Source organism: Rattus norvegicus, chromosome 7 (genome assembly GCF_021556685.1).
Source record: "Rattus norvegicus strain SHRSP/BbbUtx chromosome 7, alternate assembly SHRSP_T2T, whole genome shotgun sequence".
NCBI lineage: Eukaryota > Metazoa > Chordata > Mammalia > Rodentia > Muridae > Rattus > Rattus norvegicus.
The window spans coordinates 101,198,079-101,208,330 of NC_141540.1; the positions used below are offsets into that span (position 1 = coordinate 101,198,079).

General features: G+C 40.7%; 1 long non-coding RNA gene and 1 pseudogene across 2 annotated transcripts in view; both read left to right on the forward strand.

Annotated features, from left to right (window-relative positions):
• The window catches only part of LOC148004810 (uncharacterized), a 50,944-nt gene extending 44,360 nt beyond the window's left edge, over window positions 1-6,584 (forward strand). The window contains exons 3-4 of one of the 2 annotated variants that reach the window (XR_015625611.1): window positions 2,183-2,256; window positions 2,977-6,584. This is a non-coding gene — a long non-coding RNA (uncharacterized LOC148004810). Of the gene's footprint in view, window positions 1-2,137; window positions 2,257-2,976 lie in introns of both variants that reach the window. The other variant, XR_015625610.1, reaches the window with a different exon arrangement.
• A 1,845-nt stretch (window positions 6,585-8,429) lies between these two features.
• LOC148004811 (large ribosomal subunit protein eL15 pseudogene) lies at window positions 8,430-9,129 on the forward strand (annotated as a pseudogene).
• Window positions 9,130-10,252: the final 1,123 nt, after the last annotated feature.

Sequence of the window (10,252 nt, forward strand, 5' to 3'; positions counted from 1 at the left end):
TGGTCTAAGTTGACCTTAGACTTGTAACTTTCGTACCTCAGACTCTCAAGTAACTGTGACTACAAGTCTGTGCTATCAGGGCTAGCTCAGATAGACAAAAGCCAAATCTGTCTTCTGCACAGTTACTTTCTTACTGGACCAAGGCTTATCCGACCAATCCAGAGCGATCAACAAGATGGCATTTTGAACAAGTCTAACCAGTATAAATGTTTCTGCACCCTCACTTCTGTTCCTTCCCCGTATCTTGAAGCTCATTGGTCAGTACTCCCCTAACTGGACAAAGGACACTTGTTTCTCTTGTTTTTTTTTGGTACAGGCACACTGAATAAAATTTCTACTCCCCTTTGAACATTAATTTTTCTTTTGTCTCTTGGTCAAGTGCCTGAATCTGATTTATTAGGTCATCCAACAATAATTAAGCATCTGACTAGAGACTCCTGTATAAAAAGCTCTTCTGATCCAACTTTCCAGTAGACAATACCATTGGTGCCTGCTGTTCTTATTAAAAAAAATTCAGCATATCTCATCCCATCTTCCTTCCTTCCTTCCTTCCTTCCTTCCTTCCTTCCTTCCTTCTTTCCTTCCTTCCTTCCTTCTTTCCTTCCTTCCTTTTCTTTTTCATTAAAATTTCCACTCTTTCCAGTTTGCTTCTTGCCTTTGTTTGGGTTCTAGTATCTTACAGTGAGGTATTTATGATAATTTTGTTTACATGTAAGTGGCCAAAGTTCTTTTAAAATATATTCTATTTTTTAATTACTATGGTAACAGGATTTGAATATTTTATAAATAATAGTTTGATCGTAATGGGTCAGAGAAGAACAAGGAGTGGGAGTGAAGTGTTCTCTTAGGGCAAAAGTTGGAGGATGGGGCAGGAAAGTCTTAATAATCTAGTTGGGGGGTTGAGAGGATTGAACTCACCCTGTACCGGAGTATACACAGGAAAGGGGATTTAATAGGTGGGCCACAATCAGCACCAACAGATGAAAAGGATGCAGCCTTTATTATAGTCAGGAGTGCTTTGTGTTTGTGAAACATCTTATCTAGTATAGTTGTTTGTATTGAAACGTCTTCTCCTCTCCAGATTATAGCATATGTGAAGGAGTGTATTCCTCAGTGTCTACCATATTGCTAGCCCTAGAGTAGCATACATACATACATACATACATACATACATACATATATATATATGTGTGTGTGTGTGTATATACATAGATATGTGTACATACACATGTATATACACATATATGTATATACATACACATATATGCATATAAATATATGTTATATAATGATGTATTTATTATATATAATATATAACATAAGCATATATGCAAGTAATATAATGTACAATATGGATTTATTATATGCAATATAATATTGTTATCTCATAATATTGTTACACATATTACATGTTACTCAAATATAATTTTATGTGTTATAGTGTGTTACTCAAAATAAATTCCAATTTTGATTCTAATTTACTTTGCAGCCTCGGCCAAGTGTTTTTCTTGACATCAGTATCTTACTGTAGTCAGTGGGAATTAAATCGTACAGTACTCTTAATAAAAAGTGCCTCATTTTTCCTAAGGAGTATGATAAAGAGTAAAAAGTGAATCACAAGTGGATATGATTGGCCAGCCTTAGGTGAGCTCTGAACAAACTGTAAATTTCTCTAGCCTTCAGCTTACCCAGGGAGTTTGCGACAGACACGATTCCATCTTCACATCGCCCGGATAATATGTGCTGAGCGTCCTGTGCTCAGAAGGGCCTGGCGATCTTCTGTAACTGGTGCGCTTCATTTTAGAATGAGCAGTTTAAACCACAAACCCTTAGACCATAAACCTACTCCAAATACTTCAGTATAAAAAAGCAGATCTCCGGTTTATGTGAAATTAACATAGCATTGTTTTGTCACAACCAGATCTACAGGAAGTTATTCTGCTTTAAATAGCAAGTGTATGTTCGCAAAGTTTTGCTGAAGACCTCCCTTAGGAGCACGAAAACTCTGGTCTAGAATGGCACAGGGAGTTCTCTAAGGTTTACGTAAAATGAAACTTGTTTTCTCTGTATCATGGCACTTAGCAGTTGCAACTTTGTGGAATAATCTAGAAGACTTAATGAGCTTAAATGAAATAAGAGTTTCTCCAGGAGTCTAGAACAAGTTTTTTTTTTTTGTGCACAGGCTTGGATATAAAGGAGAAATACTGACACAGCCTCAACATCTGGACTTCAGGTCCTTCCTGACCAGCTGTGTCTGTGAGTCCATTTTTTTCCTCTCTCAAAAGGTGTAAGCATATTAGGTATTATTATTATTATTATTGACAAATAATATAGGATATGCTTTCTGAAAATTTTTAGGTAAGAATGTTTAACATGTTTGAAGAAGCTTCTAGAATACTCTAACATATCGGTTCTCAACCTGAGGGTCATGACCCTATATATCAGGTTCTTATCTTACAGTTCACAACAGAAGTAAATTGCAATTGCAAAGTAGCCATGAAAATAATTTTATAGAGCGACTGTATCAAAGGGTCACAGCGTTAGGAAGGTTGAGAACCACTGCTCTCAAGGATAAGTTGGATCTGGATCTAGAAATATGCTGACTCGAAGCTTGCAAAAGCAACCAGATAGAATGACAATGACTCTTCCATGACACAAGTGCAAAATCCCCCACTAACTCCCTGCCAAAGAAGCCCACAAGCTGTGAAGAGACGTGGCTGTCTGTGTCTCCACCAAAGGATCCCAAAGCCTTCTCTCTGACCTTCCAGTCAATCAACATCTGGCTCTCTTTTCCTATTCATTCCTCTGCTACCAACCATAGATGAGGCAGATCTAAGTTTTCTCTGCTGATCCTTTGTTGGGTGACTGTGCAAGAGAGGGTTTTCAGTTTGCAAAAACTGGCACCATGCGTTTATGTGCATTGGGCATCAAGCTGTTGTTCTGGACCATGCTAATAATTGTCTTGTATTTTTTCAGGACTCCATAAAATAAATCAGTAAGATAAATATGCTTTCTCTGGCCGGATCTCAGGAACTAATGACTCATAAGCTGAGTGGAGACACAGAACAGAAAGGCAACAGTCACTGGGGCAACAGCTCCCTGGAGAAACACTGTAAAGGATGGGGTAACCCCTGCTCCCCTGAGTTGGAATTTGGATCTCAAAAGGCAAAACAGGACACGCCATTCCAGTTCTCGGCTGCCAAAGCCTGTGACTGCTGCTGCCAAGCATCTTCCGAGCTTGGTATGTGCTCCAGCTGGAGCTGAGTGTTTCCATCTGTATAACTGCAGGTGGTTGTATAATTAGCCACATACATTTGTAGCACTGTTGAGCGAAGACTGGTAATGAACCTATCCTTGCTTTACATCTGTGGGGTGTTGCAATGGACTGGAAAGGGGTCTGTTCTTAAAATAAGTAGATCAAAATACTCTGTGTTCTAAATCTTCCGAGGCTGCTTATTTCAGCGGTTACCACTGAAGCCTAAATGACTGAAAGGACAGTGAAAACCAAGCTTGACACGCGTCTACGGTCTCTGCTTGAGAAGTTGCTGCATCTTTCAGAAGTCTCCCGGAAGCTACTCGTGTTCTCTGGAGGGATCTGCACAGCCATCGATCCCGTTGTACTTCCTACCATTTTGCTTTGTGTTAAAGGGTTGGCCTTATATTTGACTTATTTCTTACTCTTCTACACCACAGGGATACGCATTTTTCATCTGACACGTTTGCCAAGTGTGGAAAATAACTTCAATGAGATATGACTCAAGTAAAAAATAATTAAGGGGGTTGGAAATTCCTCAGTGGGTAAAGGGCTTGCTGTGCCAGCATAAGAACCTGAGTTGTAATTCCAAGAACCCATAAAAATCAGTTGTGATGGTGTATGCCTATAACTCCAATGCTGTGGTGGCAGAGTCAGGATCCCAAGAGCTCCTGACCAGTCAGTCTACTCAAAGTAGTGAGCTACAGACGTAGTGAGAGACCCTGCCTCAAAAGAAACACTATGAAGAAACAATTTAAAAAAAAGACACCCCAACTTCAACATCTGGCATTCCCATGTACACGCATGCACATGTATATATGATGCATGAACACAGAAGCATTTGAAAAGGACAATTAATTTTAACTAAAACTCTAAAAGCAGGATTGATACCATCAGGGAAGTTTAACTAAAACTACATTTGACTCTAAAAGGAGAATTAATACCATCATGGAGATAGGGTCCCACTTAACCACAGGCAGGATTCTGTTATGTTTTTTCCCCCTTTCTCTACAGTTACAGGTTTCTATTACACATGCAAGAAAGAGAACATAGAACCCAGGGAGTTGATAATGAGGTAAGAGACATGTTAAGATCAGAGAAAAGGCAATATATCAATTGTCTTGCTGCCTGAGTTACCTTCCAATTTATTCAGAGCTGGGTAAGGAAACATGTTAGGCATGTCCTGAAAATGCCTGGGAAGATTTTTCTAATTGACCTGATACATGAGACTTCTCCAGCCCGAGGTTTAGTGTTTTTCTCTTTTTTAATATATAATTATATGGGAAATGTCTATATGGGAAAATGCTACCCATAATGACCTTTGATCTTCATTTTAAGTCAGTTTCCTAAAGGCTACGACTGTTGCTTTCATCTAGTTTCCAGCCAATGGAAAGATGAGCTCCCATTGGTAGTAAAAGAACAGTGCTGGCTTCTAGCCACTGGCTCACTGATTGGGATCCAAATAGGCATCATAATTAAAATATTAATTTAATTAAAATTTTTGATGACAGAGTGATAATACCATTGTGTTCTTTAACACTTGCTGAAGCATCTTCCTAATCATTCTTAGGACTAGAATTAAGGCTCTCAGTTTGATATAGGGAAGGATGATAGATTATCAAGGGAGTCCAGAGGAAGAAGCCAGGCCTTTATGTGCACATTGGACATCCTAGGAACTCTACTGACCCACAGGGCAAGTCACAGTATTTCCACATTTGGCATCTTAGATCTCCTGGTATGAGAACTGCTCAAGTTTCACTTTCATGATGGAAACATCTATTTCCCAGGGAGGAGCAATGGGGAGGAGGAGCTCCTAAGTCTCTTCTGAACTAGGGAAGAGTAAGAAATGAGACTGGCTAGAACTTCACTTTGAGTAAAGCCAAGAGAAGGAATTTCCTGAATTCCCTTTGCCAACAGCAAATGTTTGAAAAGCAGAACAAGATTTGAGCAAAACTGGGTTTGTCTAAGTGACCCCAAATTCCACCAGAGAACACCTACAGCTGATAAACAACTTCAGCAAAGTGTCTGGATATAATATTAACTCAATCAGTAGCCTTCCTCTAATAAAGGATAAATAGGCTGAGAAAGAAATTAGGGAAATGACAGCTTTCACAATAGTCACAAATAACATAAAATACCTCAGTGTGACTAACCAAGGAAGTGAAAGATCTGAATGATAAGAACTTCAAGTCTCTGAAGAAAGAAATTGAGGAAGATCTCAGAAGATGGAAAGATCTTCCATGCTCATGGATTGAAAGGATTAATATAGTAAAAAATAGCCATCTTGCCGAAAGCAATCTACAAATTCGATGCAATCCCCATCAAAATTCCAACTCAATTCTTTATAGAATTAGAAAGAGCATTTTGCAAATTTGGAATAACAAAAAACCCAGGATAGCAAGAACTATACTCAACATTAAGAGAACTTCTGGAGGACACACCAACCCTGACCTCAAGCTGTATTACAGAGTAAATGTGTAAAAACTGCATTGTATTGGTACAGAGAGAGGCGGGTAGGTCAGTGGAATAGAATTGAAGACCCAGAAATGAACCCACAAACCTATGGTCACTTGATCATTGACAAACAAGCTAAAACCATCCAATGGAAAAATATAGCATTTTCAACAAATGGTGCTGGATTAACTGGTGGTTAGCCTATAGAAGAATGCAAATCGTCCTGAAGAATGCAAATTGACCCATTCTTATCACCCTGAACAAATTTCAAGTCCACGTGGATCATGGACTTCCACATAAAAGCAGATACACTTAAACTAATAGAAGAAAAAGTAGGGAAGAGCCTCAAACACATGACACTGAGGAAAATTTCCTGAACAGAACACCAATGGCTTATGCTTTATGATCAAGAGCCGACAATCTACAGATTCAATGCAATCCCCCTTAAAATTCCAACTCAATTCTTCATAGAGATAGAAAGAACAACTTGCAAATTCATTTGGAATAACAAAAACCCAGGATAGCCAAAACTATACTCAACAATAAAAGAACTTCTGGAGGAATCACCATCCTTGACCTCAAGCAGTATTACAGAGCAATAGTGATAAAAACTGCATGGTATTGGTACAGAGACAGGCAGGTAGATAGATCAGTGGAATAGAATTGACCCAGGAATAACTCAGACACCTGTGGTCACTTGGTCTTCGACAAAGGAGTTAAAACCACCCAATGGATAAAAGATTGCATTTTCAACAAATGATACTGGTTCAACTGGAGGACAGCATGTAGAAGAATGCAAATTGATCCATTCTTATCTCTCTGTACAAAGCTTAAGTCCAAGTGGATCAAGGACCTCCACATCAAACCAGATACACTCAAACTAATAAAAGAAAAGGTGGGAAAGAGTCTCAATCACATGGGCACTGGGGAAAATTTCCTGAACAAAACACCAATGGGCTATGCTCTAAGATCAAGAATCGACAAATGGGACCTCATAAAAGTGCAAAGCTTCTGTAAGACAAAGGACACTGTCATTAGGACAAAACAGCAACCAACAGATTGGGGAAAGATCTTTACCAATCCTATATCTGGTAGAGGGCTAATAACCAAAATATACAAAGAACTCAAGAAGTTAAACTCCAGACAGTCAAATAACCCTATTAAAAATGGGGTATAGAGCTAAACAAAGAATTCCCAGCAGCATATATCGAATAGCTGAGATGTACCTAAAGAAATGTTCAATATCCTTAGCCATCATGGAAATGCAAATCAAAACAACCCTGAGATTCCACCTCACACCAGTCAGAATGTCAAAGATAAAAACTGAGATGGCAACAGATGCTGGCGAGGATGTGGAGAAAGAGGAACACTCTTTCATTGTTGGTGGGATTGCAAACTAGTACAACCACACTGGAAATCAGTCTGGAGGTTCCTCAGAAAATTGTACTACCTGAGGACCCAGCTATACAACTCCTGGGCATATACCCAAAAGATGCTCCAACATTCAACAAACACACGTGCTCCACTATGTTCATTGCAGCCTTATTTATAATAGCCAGAAGCTGGAAAGAATCCAGATGCCCTTCAACAGAGGAATGGATACAGAAAATGTGGTACATCTACACAATGGAATATTACTCAGCTATCAAAAACAACGAGTTTATGAAATTCGTAGGCAAATGGTTGGAACTGGAAAACATCATCCTGAGTGAGCTAACCCAATCACAAAATAACACATATGGTATGCACTCACTGATAAGTGGATATTAGCCTAAAACCTAAGAAAAATTCGCAGATCATATGAAGCCCAAGAAGAGGGAAATGTAGGTGCCTCAGTCCTTTTTAGAAGCAAGAACTAAATACTCATGGGAGGAAATACAGGGGCAATGAATGGAGCAGGGACTGAAGAAAAATGTCATCCAGAGATTGCCCCACCTGGGGATCCATCTTTTATGTAGCCACCAAACCCAGTCACTGTTGCTGATGCCAAGAAGTGTTTTCTGCCAGGAGTCAAATATGGGTGTCTCCTGAGAGGCTCTGCCAGAAGCTTACTGATACAGATGAGGATGGTTGAAGCTAACCATTGGACTGAGCACAAGGACCCCAGCGGAGGAGTTAGAGAAAAGACTGAAGGAGCTGGAGGGGTTTGCAACACCATAGGATGAACTACAATACCAACCCACAAGACCCCACCAGAGCTCCCAGGGACTAAACCACCAAACAGTGAGTACACATGGAAGGACCCATGACTCCAGCCACATATGCAGCAGAGGATGGCATTGTCCAGCATCAATAGGAGGCAAAACCCTTAGTTTTGTGAAGGCTCATTTCCCCAATGTAGGATAATGCCAGGGTCTTGAGGTTAGAATGAGTGGGAGTGGGAGCATCTTCATAGAAGCAGGGGGAGGGAGTATGAGAGAAGGGGGTAAGGGGACAACATTTGAAATGTAAATACATAGAATATCCATGAAAAATTAAATGAAATCAAACATTAACAAAAACAAAAACAAAACAAAAACAAAAAATGCAAACTCTTGGGAATGGAAGGAATTTTACAAAAGCTTCGTGTGTTTTTGACACCACACCCTTATTTCCTGTCTATTTGGTTCATGGTTGCTGAATTCTGCCTGGAATACCATTTCTTTTGTATGATACCTTTCCTATCTATAAGAGTGTCTTATTGAGTCCAGGAAAAAGTTGTAGTCTACAAAAGGGATTGTGGGAGAAAGGCTTCTTCTTTTCCTCTAGTGGCAGCCCTCAGGTGAGCCAAAATGGGTGCATACAAATACATCCAGGAGCTGTGGAGGAAGAAGCAGTCCGACGTGATGCACTTTCTTCTAAGGGACCACTGCTGGCAATACCGCCAGCTCTCTGCGCTGCATAGGGCTCCCTGCCCCACCTGGCTTGATAAAGCACGAAGGCAGGGATACGAGGCTAAGCAAGGTTATGTCCTTTACAGGATTCGTGTCCGCCGCGGTGGTCGCAATCGCCCAGTTCCTAAGGGTGCAACTTAAGGCAAGCCTGTCCACCATGGTGTTAACCAGCTGAAATTTGCCCGAAGCCTTCAGTCAGTTGCTGAGGAGAGAGCTGGACGCCATTGTGGTGCTTTGAGAGTCCTGAATTCCTACTGGGTTGGTGAAGATTCCACATATACATTTTCTTTGGTTATCCTCATTGATCCATTCCATAAAGCTACCAGAAGAAATCCTGACAACCAATGGATCACCAAACCAGTCCACAAACCCAGGGAGATGCGTGGGCTGACATCTGCTGGCCGCAAGAGCCGTGGCCTTGGAAAGGGCCACAAGTTCCACCACACTATTGGTGGATCTCGCCGTGCAGCCTGGAGAAGGGGCAATACTCTTCAGCTCCACCGTTACCGATAATACACGTAATATTTGTAAAATTCATATCCAATAAACAACTTAGGACAGTCCAAAAAAAAAAAAAAAAAGAAAGTTGGAGTCTATTGTCTGGCTTTTAAACTCTCTGGTAGGGAGGGCTCTGCCTCCCTCTTAGTTCCTCTCTAACCACAGACTAAGGTTTCTATTTTCCTTAGCATCCTGTGGACATCCTCATCAGAATTTGCTTGAAAGTGCCGTTCTATTTTCTGTGTTTGAGAATGACTTAAGACACCTGTTGAAAATAGCAACAAAATGATTTTCCTCTTCTAGGATTGGTCTCTAGCTCTGCCTGCTAAAGTCCTGGTCTTCTTTGTAGGCTAATTCAAAATTCATAAGCTGCCAAGCTTAGATGAGTGGATGCAAGAGGAAAAAGACATTCTAAAAAGAGACTAGACAAACTGAACTTTTGAAAACTACCTGTCAGAATTCGTGTGTACACATAGTGTCTAAGTCACTTATTATTGCTGTGTGTGCCTGTGCACAACTCGAAAGTTAGTCACTGGAAAGGTATCAGCTTTGAGGTTAGAAAGATTTGAATTTAGATTCTCCTTTACTGAGCGACGCTAGCCCCGCGTGTGCTAAACAAAGTCTTTTACTCCTTCCTCATCTAGCGCATTTGCTTGCAAAGTGGGTCATGCTTTTATGTTCGTGTAGATGCCATGATACCTGTGAGGCATTTGACACACAGTAGGTAGTTACTTAGTGCTGATCTCCCTCTGTTCACTGTGCTTGGACGGCTGACACGATGGAGAGGTAGCCGTTAGGACACAGTAGTAGACACTGACAGCATCTAGTCATTCATGTTTCCAACTGCACAGAGCTCTCCATTTCTGTGCTCCAGGATTCTCTATTCCAGACAGGTATTTTCTGTGCTCGTAGTGCATTGGGAATGCTAGGAAGTTAAGACTCTTCTGGGGCAGCTTTCAGCCCGTGACTCTGGAACTGTTGTATAAACACAGCTTCCTCATCCCTTGGGTGTGATAACTCAGAGGCCAGGTTTACACCGACTCTCCGTGGGAATCTGCTGGATTCGATTCTAGACGCCCAAGGTGGGAGCTGGCACGACAACTGCATCCTTAATTACCAGATGTCTCCCCTGTGTCTCATTCACCCCTTACCATCGTCATCTCCCAAACTACTT